Source organism: Anopheles moucheti, chromosome 2 (assembly GCF_943734755.1).
Source record: "Anopheles moucheti chromosome 2, idAnoMoucSN_F20_07, whole genome shotgun sequence".
NCBI classification, from domain to species: domain Eukaryota; kingdom Metazoa; phylum Arthropoda; class Insecta; order Diptera; family Culicidae; genus Anopheles; species Anopheles moucheti.
In genome coordinates, this window is record NC_069140.1 from 5,339,526 (window position 1) to 5,353,164 (window position 13,639).

Sequence of the window (13,639 nt, forward strand, 5' to 3'; positions counted from 1 at the left end):
GCGACTTCTTCTACCTGCACGTTGGCAATTATTTGCATAACGTCCATCGAACAGGGTGGCCGAGTAGACCGCCCGTAATTGCTGTGGGAAATTAACGATCCATTGAGAATTTTGTGGAAAGTTCTTCACGTTCGTGCAGCTGAAGAATAATAAGGTTTGTTTACTTACCGACAAAACGTCAGCAGATTGGGAAAATGTCTGCCATTGCTCGGGTAAAGCTGGCGTGTTGTTACACAACAACAAGACCCAGTACCAAATTTCAACGTCGATGCAGGGCAACTTCTTCGGCTATTAGCCCTTTAGTAGCAGGAAGTAGGAAGATGTGCAGGGCTCAAACTGAGCGATCAACGCAGGTTACCACCAGCTGTGTATCACCAATGAACCAGTTTTGAACCTATCATGATCGCCTATAATTATTAGGTAGAATTGACCCGATTCTCCGGATGTTGTGTTCCGATTCTAGTGTAATTAGGCTGCTTACCTCAGTAGATGATAAATGTATCACGTGCTTCTTTCACGAAGGTGTCTAAAGCCATTAGCCGTTCCTCTGCCACATCTTGGCTTACCGCGACAGTTGACCTTTACTTCGCTCGCCTTGCCGTTCTGTAAACTCGACGTACGACCGGCACGTGAAGGGATCGCTACGCTTCACGGCGCAAGATCAAGCTGATCGTGTGCACTTAGCCGAAAATTGGCGGTCAGCTGCATCCGATCGCATCGCTGTTTCGTCTGTTTGCAACACAAAAATGGCCACTAGCCAAATGCGCGCCCTGGGTTCGTATTTTCACGGCCATACGCCAAACCCAAACGCCATCTACTTATCGAAGAAAAGTCAAAATCACAACAAGCAATAAATCCCCACACACACACGCGCGCGCGCGCGTGATCATATGCAACCAACTGTCAACTCGTGCAGCGAGAACCAGCTGTCAGTTGTGGCGTTCGGTTGCGTTTCATAATCCGGGTCGCGTCGCGGCGTTAGTTTTTCGTTCCAATCCACGGATTTTTTGGCGTTGGAATTCAGGACACCGAAGCATCGTTCCGGGTTCGGTCGGTTTGCCAGTTAGTGGTTCCGGTACGTTCGAAAGATTGCCCGCGTAAGTGTGTTGTGCGTTGTGCCGAGCGTGCGTGGCTTTGCAAGTGATTCTTTGTGTCCCCCGTAAGCCTCCTGCGTGTGAGTGTGCGTGGTCCGCATAGCAACCAAACCAAGTAAGTGGCTTTGCTATTGTACTTTTGCGTTGTTTTGTTTCCGTCAGTGCATTTACACCAATTTGGCCACCGGCAGGTTTCATCGCGGAAGATTGCAAATGGGAAAAGTTGTAAAGAAAATTGGCACAAATTAAAACAAAAACGCATCTTAACAACGGTGCACCGCTTTTTAAAACTGCATTCACCAAACGCCGGTGTTGTGGGTCGCAGCGCAATTGCGTTTGTGGCCGATAATTGCGAAAAACCGTTCGTGTCGCAAAACGATGCAGCGTTGATAGTTTGGTGCTTAAAATTCTCATAAATCAGCATTAAAACTGTAAGATAGAGCTCGGACGCCATTCCGACCGAGCGTACTTACGCGTCCGTGTCCGCGTCGTGTACAGGGCAAAGGTTGAAGCTGACCGATCGAAACAGTCGGCAGCAGATTGGGGAAGGTTCGCCGAGGGGGAAAACGGGAAATAAATATGAAATAAATTTATGATAAATTTTATTATTTAACAGCTCGCCCATTCTGGCCTCATTGGAATGAGGTTAAAGATACGACGGCCCTGCCAAATGGTCCCGTCCCATCGGCGGATGGTGGTGTATAATTCAAATACACAAAGGGAGCACACTTGCGCCTCAGCGCTGCTGCTGCTGATGATGATGATGATGATGATGGCACTATCAATTCATTGCCCTCGAACGGCCCACTGCAGTTGGCTGTTAGGCCACTTTATTATTGTTATTAGTTTCGTTAAAAATTTATAACACATGCGCTTCGTTAGCGAGGGGTTTCGAAATGAGTTCGGAAAACGGCCTCTTTGATGGGGGTAGCCAGCACTAGCTGCTGGAGTCGTTACGGATTATGTGCTGTGCTGTGCCGGAGGTTGATGGGAGATGGTGCATTGGGAGGACGCGGAACATCGCAGCATTGGCACTTGGCAAAGTTGTAAAGGAGTGCATTTTTCGTACCACGTCGCCACATTTCCCCCCACGGTTTGGTTGGTCGGTTCCACCGCTTTTCGGTTGGCCTTTCGCCATTACTTGAAACCCGAGTGCTCTCACAAACCAAAGGAAGGTTTGGCATTCCGTTGTAAGTGTGTAAGTGTGTGTATTTGCACGAGTGGTTGACGGATACTCTCGAGACTCTTCGCGACTCAAATGGGCCTCTTGTCTCGAGTCTCGATTCTTCACCCTTTCAGCCAACCGCCCCTACCCTTTACGGCCAGTGAAAAACTTGCCCCCCGAAGCGCTTCACCAAGGCAAGAGACGAGGAGATCCGGTGGGCCAAGGTAAGGTGGTGGTGCATGGAAAACTGTTTCACGCCGGTTCGTGAAATTTGATGGGCTTTTATTATTTTTCCATCTGTACGCGCGCCGTTCCACCCTTCCGGCACTCCCCGAATGCCGGTCGAGATGCGAGTCCCCGGGCATTGCAACGGGCGAAGAACACGAAAAAGCCACACTCGTTTTCGTTTCACACTTACGTGCCATTCTGCGCTGGGAAGGGGTTGTTTTTCTACTGTTCTTGACAGCTTCTCGCGTTTTGGTTCGTTTGCTGTTGGTTCCGCTGCTCGTTTCCATTGTAAAAGGGCTTTTGCCAAAAGGGGCGATGTGAGGATTTGTTTGAAATGAATTCGAGTTGAAATTTCTCACCTAAACGCTTGTCTATTTGTCAATTTACTGGCTGTTGTGAGAACGAGTCGTGTAATGAAGCGAATGCGCAGATGAGGCTGTTTCTCGTGTGAAGTGGATAGATGATAGCTGTAGGTTAACTTTGTTTTACATTTTACTAACCGCTTACTATTACTTTATAATTAATTGAGAGTATTTTTGCACGCTTTAGAAGGAATTTTATTTAAAGTCTACAATTTATCAGACGAACGATTCAATAATTCTTCAAGCTCCTCTCATATGTTCTCACAATTTATTACAACTATGAATGAAGATAAACAATACTGTTAAGAATGATTTTCAAAGATGAATTAAGTTCTCAAATTTCAGTCTAAATTACTTTCCAAAGATATCTGATGAAAGTGAGTTCTTCAGCTCATGCTTTAAATAATAATTGGTCTATTATTGAACTTATTCAAAACGAAGCGGCAAGCTACAAATAAAAATGATTGCAAGCCCATTCGTGTGATGAATATTTATTTTATCCTACCGCGCATAGAAAAGCAAGAAATAACGAACAGTGTTCTCTGCCAAGCGGAGAGCCTTCATTTGCTCAAATCCTTTTTCCCATTAGCATTTTTTTTTTTACCAAACTCCAATGTACCGGAAGAACCTCTTGCCGCGTTACCATCGTAATAACACCCCGCCGGGCAACGGTCGCGTACCAATCTAATTAAAATCGGACGAACTTCATGCTGCTGCAAAGCCAAAACCATCCAAACCATCTCAGGACATCGGGTAACCTAGGTGACCTTTCCGTATTATGTTGGAATCAATCCGCTTATTGCTCGCTGATGACTGACGGAGTGGTTGTTGTATTTTTCGTTGGACGGTGCACTACCCTAACTCAGCAGCTCCAGTTGCAACTGTTCCCACACTCTTTTCCCTAACAGCAGCTGTTGAACCGGTGGGTGGAGGATCACGTCAGGATCACTTTCCCCGCCCTCCCGGTCTGGATAGAGTGACCTGTGTCTTTATTTCGTTTCCATAAATTTACATCGAAAGCACCCGAAAGCAGCCGGCCGGCCTCAGCTGCAAACACAGCAATCGTGCAAAGGATTTAAAAGCGGAGCACTAGCGATGAAATGCATATTAAGCTTCACCGGGGAAAAATTCATTATTCATGCTTTTTCAGCTCATTAGGTGGATTAATATTTGGTGCTCTCGGCCCGTTAAACCCGATGCTAAAATTGATAATGCTCCAGAAGGATTTGTGCGACGGAGGGAGAAAGAGAGAGAGTGGTTGAAGGGTGGAAGTCCCTGGGAGGGACTATTTGACATGATTAAAATAAAAATGAGATCTAAAATTCCTCTACTCAGTCCCTCAGTCAATGATGATGCTAATGGTGGCGTTGCTTCGACCAGGGGCGTTGGTTAATGCACGTGTTCTCGCGAGGGGGGTTGTGGTTTTGTGCTGACGAGATCAACGATGTCAATATAAAATCCCATGATAAAATGCCACGCCTGCAGTAGTAGCGCCAATTCCCAGTGGCCCTGTGGCGATTGCTGTGCCGAGTGAGGGATGTTTTAAAAAATTAAACCCAAAATTGATACGCACGCTAACGCGATGCAGTGTTGCACGGTGGGAGATGCATTCGGCTGCATCACATCAGTCGACTAGTATGGGCCCGTCGGGCCAGGCAAAAAACAAACCGAGTTGATCGAATGCCTAGGCATACGCGAACATCAATAAAATATGAGCCGTTTACTGCATGTGAAGGTTCTCATTTCGCTCCTGCCCGGAGTCGTCCACCCGGCGTCCGGCGTGTGATAAAGTGCTGATACGGTCAGTCACAATCCATCACGAACCTTTTAATGCACGGCTAGTGGATGGTGGATGATGTGTTGTTGGTTGGTTGTTGCCCGTTCCCTTTTCTCACTCTCTCTCTCTCCACACGCTGTCGAGTTAATCAGCATCGGTTGCATGCGCGCACCGAACCGTACTTGGCGCAACATGATTATGATTTTAACCTATCGCAATCAGAATGTTGCCCCCCGTACTCGGTGTTTATGATTTGATTGGCATGACTGTGAGCAATGCGGATCGGCACGGGGGGGGCGAAGTCACGCAAGGAGGAGAACCTTTTTGAAGTCATGTTAATGCGGTCAATGCATCGCTGATGCGGACATTCGCATCATGTGCACCCGGTCCTATTTGAGCTCCTGCTCGGCAAAAACGGAACAATAAATTTTGTGATATAAAATACACCACCAGCACACACTTGTGTGCTATAGCAACATTGCCATTGGTCATTAAAAAATAAGGAAACCGAGCAGTTCCGTCGTCCGCCTTTTGGGGAGCTGCAATTGCTCGACGTAGGGGCAGAATCCAGTTAACAACAGCCCAGCGATACTTTCTATACGCTACTTCCTTATGAAGATCTCCGACCCGGTCCGACTCGACTGGGCGAAGATACTAAAACGGGGTAACATTCCAATTCCATACCAGCTTACGCGACCAGTCGACACTCCACACCCCGACCCAAGGCGTCAAAACTACCCGTATGATCGGTTCGGGTTTCTTTTTTCGGTGAATTCCATCGTAGTCGTCGTCGTCGTCGTCAGTTGGAGCTCGAGACCTCGATTTGCTCGGTACCTTTCCCAAAACAAAAACGCGAGGGTCGTGGCGATAAAAGAGGATGAACAGCAGCGACTGTGTGCACGTTGTTAAAATGCAAATTAATCCCAGCTTGTGCGTAATGCATTCTCCTATATACAGGGGGTTGGACGTGGTGAGGTGGACGAAGGACTTCCCAATAGCCGGGGGGTGGATTACAGCAAACAGCAACTCCGGTAGCATAGGAAAAAATAAAACCCCGAACACGCTAATCGCAATCAGTTAGGAAGGGGTCACTACTCTTCATTTTCCTACCCCCCGAGTCGGATTCCTTTCTAATCCAATTGGTCAAGGCTCCATGACGGACCTGGGCACACACACCGGTGTGCGTACATTGTGGTGCATTTGGATGGTGCTCTTTTTTGTATTCGCCATGGCTCATGATTGTGTGTGCAGGACGATCGAGGCGGTTTTTATTATTTCCGTTGTAAATGTTAATTGCCTCATTAATTGATACTTATCTCCACCGAGGGAGGGCACTGGCAGCGAGAGGGTGTGTGTGTGGCGTTCGTCTTCATGGATTACATCTCCCAGCCCCCGTGTCCCAACGATTCACGGTTGGAAAGCGAAGAAGGTCGACGGTTTGGGCGGGTTGAGTGGACGCGATGTGATGGGTAGCCGAGGCTTGATGAGGCCGAAATGTTGAACACGCACATGAGCAGGGTGTCACATGTCACACGGCGATGTTAATCTTGAGGTTTCTGTTTCGTGTTCTGGTGACGTTTGTTTCGTCTGTGCCGCGTCGATCGAACGACGAACCTGACAGCATATTGTCTGGTTTCCTGTTCGACCGCCGACATTAATCATCCAGGTCTCTACCGCAGGAGGACGCACTGTGTTTGTGCCTTCTTCTGTGAGTCAACACGGTGTGATCAATACGATCAGCTGCTATCGTCTGCCTCGTCGCCGGTCGGTGGTGATCTTCAACGATGCCCTGTCCAACCCTTTGAGCACGGGTTGCGCACACACGTTGCCGAAGTGAAGAATGAAGAGTTAATCAAACACCGAACCCGAACACCCCTTCTTCACACACGCCTTCAGAGCCCGTAGCTGCTGCAGTCTAAACATGGGTGCATTAAATGCAATCTCACGAGTTTCGTTTTGCCCTGCCGTGTTCGCGCGGTCGAAACCCCATTCTCTACACCTTCTCGCTAACTGCCTGATCATACAAAGTCAGTTTCCATAATCATCGACTGATGACACGGTACGCGCTCCGTTGTTCTGTTACTACAGGGTGGCACTGGCGGTGAGGAGTGGATGCTAAAAACGTGTAAATAAAAGTGTAATGCTCATTCCATAAATTGTGCTGCTTCGAACGGTGTTTTCTTTCCTCTTTGTATTCATCGATGCGATCCACTGGCAACACTGGCCTCGAGAGCGCTCGTTTTGCTCTTACTCTTACGCTCCCTCGCATTCGCCTTGTACTTGGGCTTGTTGTCTGCCTTCTTCCGTTTTGTTTTGCTGGTAAATTTATGCAAGAGCAGCGCGCCAGTCTCAGGATCGACACCGCTACACGCCTGGCGCGATCTATTGCGGATCTAGTTAAGCGGTGTTTTTGGACCGTTGTGTGTGTGTGTTTGGAGGGCGCGTTCTGTGAAAATTTGTACGAAACGACCTCCCCTTCGAGGAAGGGTAGCTCGAGCGAGTGAAGCGACGTGCGAATGCGGGCAAGCGGCTAAACATGGCCAATCGCATTTTGAACATGTGCTAAAAAGATAGCCCAAGTCGAGGTTGTACCACCGAGCATGGTGAGTTTCTTCGCCGCCACTACGCTTCCGTTCCCGGCCGCATGGTTTCAATAGCAATGGGCCCGAGCGTATGGGAAGTTGTAACACGTGCTTGTAGCCGTGCGTTGCGCTCCCACACACCCCAAACCACCCCTCGTTCAGAGAGTCGAGAGTCGAGCATAAAATGGGTAGTAGTAGCTCCGTGGACATAACATCATAACATCATGTGTTTTTCCTGCAATGTTTTTACCTCCCCTCCACCCTTCTTCGCGTTTCCCCTCCCGCGCATCATCCACCATTTGATTATGGGGGCACGATTAGAATAATAACCAAGCCGGGGTCCGGTCGGCAAAGAGCATATTGTAACAGTTTTGAAACAGTTTTCTTTAGCAAATGGAAGGAAATTATCGTTATCGTTGCCAGCGAATCAAATCCGATGATGATTATTTATGTTTTTCTCGCTCGGTGGAAAATGCAACACGATCGTTTTGAGTAATATCGCTTTAATTCGTTAATAAAGCCAAACCGGCATTTTATACGACGCCATTACCTGGCGCTCAATTTGTATGATTCCTTTCCCCCCCCCCGTAATGTTCCCTTATTAAAACCGCACAAATGTGTAGATGTTAAAATGCGATACATGTACCACCATCACAACACGATGTGTTGTGTTTTTTTTTCAATGGCGTATCGCTTTTCTTAATATTATTCAATGTTTAAGTTATCGCCTCACTTTCGAAGACGCCCACACGGGGCTAGTCTTGAGGGGTTGGAAAGCAACCAGAAGGAGAGAGAGAAAAAAAAACCCCGAAGAGATGCCCCCCTTACTTAGCATCATCATCTCTGTTACGATGCGCCACCATCCACAAACACACACACGATCCATAATGTATCGGGCGTATCAGTTTTTTGACATATTTATGCCCAATCCGTTAGCTCGCCAGGGAGACGATCGCCGTTGGGCCGCTTATTTTCCCCTCATTTCGGGTTTGGGTGGAAGCGAAATTTTATCTAATCGTCCCCCCTAGCCAGACGATGGCGTTCCGCTCTTTCCCAACCTGCGATGCAAATATCGTTTGGATGTTGCATGAGCGTTTGGAGAGGAAAAAAAACGTAGAATCAATATGCGTTATTGCATGGCCCACCCTGTTACGGGGCCCCCCGCGCTTTATCGAAACGGGTTGTGAATGTGAAGCTAATTTCGACGCATAGTTAGCGATCCGCTGCCAAACCGATCGATCTTAGTTGCATGCGGGAGAAAAGCGTGAATGATCGCGAGAGTGATTCCATCCGAACAGGATATCGAACGATCGTCACTAGGGTGTGAATTCTTCGTTGCCCTTGCTGGCTAGGATGGTTATGTTTCTGGGTGGTTCGAGAGATAAATATTTATCACCTTTTTTTTCCAGCAGTTGCACCATATTCCATATGGCGTGTATTTGTATGTAGTGAAAGGAAAGTAGGAGAGCAAATTTCCAGGCTTCCATTTTTGCTTTTTTGGGTCCAAATGGTTCTGAAGCAGCAAAGAATTTCCTTCAGCACGAACGAATGTGAATTTTATTACAGAAATACACACAATCTGTTATGCCTGGAGAACTTCTCGGTGATTGTCACAATAAGCGACGTAAGCTGGCACTCATCCCATCGTTACCCTTCTGCCGTTCCATGCTCGTTCGATATTGGCGAGCAATGCGAGATATATTTATTTAAACAATCTCCATTGTGCCAAACAGCTGGAACACACGAAAAAAAAAGCGACAACACAACGCAAAAAGGGTCTTTTGGTTTCGGTGTTCTTTTTTTTTTACTCCGTTCCCTTTCATTTCTTCACAAATGCTATTTTATTGCTTTCCGGGGTCGGTTTTATGAGCCACTGCCATTGAAGGGTTTTGAAGATACACAGCAACGTCCTGTCAGGGTCTGTAGTGCAGTTATAATCATAAACGATCGACTCACAACTCCCGGCAACTCCACACTTTTGGAAGCGAGAACAAAGGGGTTTTGGAAAAGGAAAAATGAGATTTTGATAAGATTCTTTGACAGGGATGTTGTTGCTCTATCGCTCAGCTGATGTTGTCCGGCTGCGGTCTCGCTGCTATAAAGGTTATAATGTATCAGGGAGGATACCATAAGGAGAGTCAACCTTCCATCGCTGGAGGATGATCAGCATCTTTAAAACAAAACAACAACACACGCCGTACATGTCTCTGCGGCTGGCTCCTCTCCGGTGAGCTCTGGTTTCGGGGTCAGACGTACCGAAGAACCGTACCAAATTGGGCAGAATTTGCGAATCAAAATGAAATGAGCAAACCCGTCCGTCTGTCTCCCGTTGTTGATGCCGGTTGTCCGGTTCGTCGGATATTGTAGCGTAATGGCGTATTGTAGCCGTACCCGTAAAAGGTTATCGTGGCGGTGTTGGTGTAATTTGAGCCATCATCCATCGCGATTGCGATTTGCTGGTCCGATTGGAGCACGGTAATGCAATAACCGGCGTACAAGCAGGCCGAACTCGCTGTTTCAGCCGATCTTGATGGTCCGATTGGCTGCAATGGGGCTCCAAACTCCAACTCCAACTCCATGATGTAGGTTTGCAACACATTGCTTCATTAGAGATCCTTGTCTGGTGTTTATCCTTTGCGATCCGATGGAATCGAGACGAAGCTAAATTTGGCTTGAAAATTATGACAATTCGCACATGGTCGTATTTCTCCATTCGGTGCATCGAACACAGCACAGCACAGGAGTTTTCCCTCATCCCCAATCACAAGATGCGATCGATAGTTGCTTCGCCCTTTTTTCCTTCGCTTTTGCTAAGCAAACTGGCAGCTGATCGCAGTTTGCGGCGGCGGAGGGCTCTCAGCTTCCTGTGCCGGTTGGCCTAATTTCGTGTTGATTTACTGCCATGTCCCATGACTCAACCCAACGGCGGTGGGGTAGCCCGTTGCTTCGTCAAGCTTCGCCGATTCCTTCCCGTCGGTTCGTCGGTGACTTGCAAATTTGGGAGCCACGCATTTAAAGATTTAGGACTCTGGGAGCGCCCGATCGAAAAAAGACAGCGAGACACGCAAACAGCAGGCGGGTCGTCAACGAAGAACGCATGGCTCAGCAACGGGGAGCAACCAACCGGGAGACCTAGAGACCTATCAAGGTTATCGCCGTCGTCCGACCGTTGTCGTCGTGTTTGCCTTCTGCGTTCAAAATAAATACATTTCCAAACCATACTTAGAATTCTTCCACTTCCAACCTCACTTCGGTGGGGAGCAAAACACGGTGATGAAGGTGAGAAAATGAGACGGACAAGACCGTTTATTTTTATTTCTTCAGCATAACAATTTCAGCTTGTTAGTAAGTCTGTCACGAGGTCCGACCGAAAAGTCGCTGCTGGTGCGTATTCTTGGCCGTTTTTTTCTCTCTCTTCTATTCCTCCGTTCCTCCTTGGTCGGTCCGGAAGGGGTTTTGTTTCTTTTCGGTGTTACTGCCTCAGTGCCCCATCGGGTGGGGGGGCTGTCATGTTTGTTTGGACCGCCGGTTTTTGTTTTTTCTTACAACGTTCTTTCCGTCACCTTTAGCGAAGGGATGAGAGGTTTTTCTTTCTCTGGTTTGACCAGCCGTGTGAGGTGAAGCTTTTTTTCCTCCATTCTCCCCCAGAATGTGACACGCCGTGTGTGTGTGTGTGTGTGTGTTTTGTATTTTCACATACACAAAATTCCATTTCGTCATCAAATATTTGCTTTGTGTCACCTCAATGGATGCGACTCTGAATGTGTCACCGTCGTTGTTTTGTTGTTTGGTGTTTTCTCGCCCATCCGCCCGACCGACCGATCGACCATGGGCGAAGGTTTTTGTGTTGCATGTTGCACCGGGTTGCGAGGAAGAGGTTTTCCGGGGGTGGTGGTGGATGGTAGGCTGTAGTGCACAACGCAAACATAATTCACAGGATGTCTTGTTATTCCGTGCAACCCCGTGTGTGTCGCTATCAGGTCGGTGAGTGCCCTTGCCTGCTACTCGGTGCTGCGGCCCAACTGCCGACGGTTCGGTATCATATGTCGCTGGTACGTGTACTATTTTGTCATCGGACGACCCGTAATCTGCTACCGTCGCCGGCAGGGCATGGTCAGTGGGCGGATGGTGACCGTTGAAGTGATAAAAAAAATGCACACACTCTCACGTAAAGCTAACCTGCTGCAAAGCATCTACCGGCCTGGCAATGCCCCAGCGCTGCTTACTTTTGCAGGGCGAATCTGTGCTTCGTTACCGTGGTGTGGTATTATTTATTCTTCGTGAGCGTTTGCTGCAACTTGAGCATGATTCTAAGAAAAGTGTCTAAATTACATTAACTGCCGGTGGCAGCGAGTTTCCGCAGCAGAAGGCACTAATTAAATTTCAAAATAAAAACAAGGCTTCAACGTTTGCAAGTTCGATACACCAGCAAATATGGGTGTCCATGAGGGTCGCACACCGACACAGGATGTGTTAGTGAGTGGGTTCTTTTTAATTATGTTTAAGTTGCTTCAAGTTTTGCCTAATATTATTCATAAAAATAAAACATTGCAGCATAGGAAAATTTGTTGGAAAAATAAATTTTATTGTAGAAAATAAGTAGACGAGTCTTTAATGTAGGGGATCGTCAACGTTTTATCGTCAACATTGTAACCGAATATCCACAATGCGAAGATCATTTTGCGCATTTGGTGGGACCAGTTAGATGCTTTCTGTTATGAGTTGTTTTAACTGTACAGATCTTCAATTCTGGAGAACAGCATCGAACTTAGATGGTGCGATTGAGCTAAACACGAATAGAGAAAGAACCTCAATACTTGGACCTCAATACTTGGACCTCAATACTTGGACCTCAATACTTGGAACTCAATACATCATATTGAGCATGAACATCACATTTGGAAACTCTGAAATGGGAAAACTCTATCAAACTGGTCGAATTATCATTTGTATTCGTTTGAAGGTACATGGTCTGGATGACCAGCAGTTCCAGTCATTTGAAGATATCCTTAATCGCCTTTTTCGTGGAATCTGTGGAAAGATGAACTCTTCTACTCTGACGATCAAAATATGGGGAAAAGTTATAGCCAATGATGTCCTTTACTTTCAATACTTTTAAATCAGTGAGAACTTAGTTGTGCTCCTAATATTACCCTCCAGATTATAAATGTCCAATGTCCAATGAAGTATTTCCAAGGATCTGCTGATTTAAATTTGATGCTACGTTTAATATTCTCCTATCAAGTTAAGCTACCCTGCATGCCGACAGCTGCAAAAGAACGCAATCCTCGAACTCTTCGTGTCAGTCAAAGAGCAGCTGAGCAGCTTCATCCGCATGCATTCGGTGACATCTTCGTCAAATTGCTAAACCAGGAAACATCATCAATATTACGGCCGTGTTCATTTCGTCGGTTCGACGTTCGAACGGAAACGGAAATAGGACCGAGAGATAGTGCTGGATGCGGCCCAGTTGTGCAAAGGTCTTGGCGAAGGTATTAGAAATTTAAAGTGAACCGTAAAAACCGAACCGAGCGAGACTCGAAATGAAAAATGGAAATTGGATTCGATTCGGGGTGGGTGGGTGCCAGAACCGGAAGCAGCCATCCCCATCCCAGCGCATACGACGCGAACCGGTCGTTTTGCAGCGGCACTGTTTTGGAATTCCATCAATCCGTTTGCATGCAAATTCGATTCGATGACGACGTGTATATTCAAATGTTTTCATATTTAACTTTCTTTTGTTTCTCCACCTGCGTACCCCACCACTGGGGGCGCCACCTTTACGGGCGTCCTGCACGTCGAAGATCGTTTGCTAAAAACACGATTCACGAGAGAGTGGATTTCGACTTGTGGTGCTTGCGGCCGGGCAGTTGGCAGATGGAAACCAGCGGATTGGCCCGGATTCGGCTGACTGGTGCAAAAGAAAACAAGATAACTTTGACAAGTTTTGTAGCTAGAAGGCCACGGGGCAAAATGTACCGTCCCGGGAAAGTCGCAACTGAAGCCTATGACGACGATGACGACGACGCCGGCAACGCCAAGGAGCATCAGGAAATTGAATATTCATGGCCGCAGTTGGCCAAATTTTGCTACTCACATGCTCTCATGCTCCGGGCGTGGTAAAGCCACTCGTCGTCATCGTCATCGGCGTCAGTCGAAGTTTTCCAAGTTCTCTACTGAATGGTGGGACAAAAGAAGGTTGGAGGTCGGCCGGGTTTGGGAGATGGTAACATCCGCCCGGCTTTTTTCCCATTATGCAGACTCGGCTCGGAAAGCATCAGCTCCGCACTCTGCACGCCGAGAGTGATTCGAATGGATTTGTCATCTACCTTTTTAAGCAGCTCTCATACGTACAAGTGCTCGAAATGGAGTCCCGAGGAAACAACGGAAAGAAAATAGGATTAGGTGGAAAGAAGGAAGTTTTCGAACCG

General features: G+C 47.3%; 1 protein-coding gene across 3 annotated transcripts in view; it reads left to right on the forward strand.

Moving 5' to 3' along the window:
* The first annotated feature begins 963 nt into the window (after positions 1 to 963).
* LOC128309965 (mpv17-like protein) overlaps positions 964 to 13,639 on the forward strand; it is a 131,902-nt gene continuing 119,226 nt past the window's right edge. For all 3 annotated transcript variants that reach the window (XM_053046482.1, XM_053046484.1, XM_053046483.1), the window contains exon 1: positions 964 to 1,209. The gene's annotated coding sequence lies outside the window, so the exon portion shown is untranslated. The remainder of the gene's footprint in view (positions 1,210 to 13,639) is intronic.